The sequence below is a fragment of the Mustela nigripes genome, chromosome 14 (genome assembly GCF_022355385.1).
Source record: "Mustela nigripes isolate SB6536 chromosome 14, MUSNIG.SB6536, whole genome shotgun sequence".
In the NCBI taxonomy this organism is placed as follows: Eukaryota; Metazoa; Chordata; class Mammalia; order Carnivora; family Mustelidae; genus Mustela; species Mustela nigripes.
In genome coordinates, this window is record NC_081570.1 from 62,137,653 (window position 1) to 62,138,920 (window position 1,268).

The 1,268-nt window shown below is 45.4% G+C and overlaps 1 pseudogene; it reads left to right on the forward strand.

The window, feature by feature from the left end:
* The first annotated feature begins 387 nt into the window (after nt 1-387).
* LOC132002072 (14-3-3 protein zeta/delta-like) lies at nt 388-1,031 on the forward strand (annotated as a pseudogene).
* The last annotated feature ends 237 nt before the right edge of the window (nt 1,032-1,268 follow it).

The window sequence follows — 1,268 nt, forward strand, 5'->3', positions numbered from 1 at the left end:
AAAGATTTTATTTATTTATTTGACACAGAGAGAGAGATCACAAGTAGGCAGAGAGGCAGGCAGAGAGAGAGAGAGAGAAGCAGGCTCCCCGCTGAGCCGAGAGCCCGATGCGGGGCTCGATCCCAGGACCCTGAGATCATGACCTGAGCCGAAGGCAGAGGCTTAACCCACTGAGCCACCCAGGCGCCCCTCTGCTTAATTTTGTGGTGAACCTAAAACTGCTCTAAAAAAAGTCCCTTTTTCCCCAAAGGTATAAATTCCTGAGAGTCTCAGTCTCATTGCCATTGCTCAGAGAATGCTGAAGCCCCATCCGTCCACCACCACCCACCCACTACAGAACCACACATCCAGTCACGGAGGGCCAAACTAGCTGAACAGACCAAGTGATATGATTACATGGCAGCCGGCATGAAGCCTGTAACTGAACGAAAAGCTGAATTATTCAATGAGGAGAGGAATCTTCTCTCAATTGTTTATGAAAGTGTTGTGGGAGCCCAAAGGTCATATTGGAGGGTCATCTCAAGTATTGAGCAAAAGATGGAAGGTGCTGAGGAAAACAGCAGATGATCTGAGAATACAGAGAGAAAACTGAGGCTGAGCTAAAAGATGTCTGCAATGATGTACATTCTGTTTTGGGAAAGTTTTTGATTCCCAACGGTTCACAGGTGAGAAAAGTCTTCTATTTGAAAATGAAGGGAGATGACTACTTTTACTAGCCGGGGTTTCTGCGGATGATAATTAGAAGGAGATTATGAATCAGTCATAACAGACATACCAAGAAGCTTTTGAAATCAGCAAAAAGGAAGTGCAACCAACACATCCTATCAGGTTGGGTCTGGCCCTTAACCTATCTGTGTTGTTATTATAAGATTCTGCGCTCCCTATAGAAAGCCTGCTCTCTTGCAAAGACAGATGGCTTGCAAAAAATGGCTTTTGATAAAGCCATTGTTGAACTTGATACAGTAAGTGTAAAGTCATACCAAGACAGTTCTTTTGTGGTGCCTGCGTGTCTCAGTCGGTTAGGCATCTAAGTTTGGCTCAGGTCATGATCTTGGGGTCCTGGGCTCCCAGCCCTGTATCAGGCTTCCTGCTCAGCAGTGAATCTGCTTGTCCCTCTCCTTCTGACCCTGCCCCCACTTGTGAGCTCCCTCTGTCTCTCTCTCCTGCTCAAAGAGATAAAATCTTAAAAAAAAAAAAATACAGCACACTAATCATGCAATTACTCAGAGACAAGTTGACATTGTGGACATTGGATACCCAAGGAGACA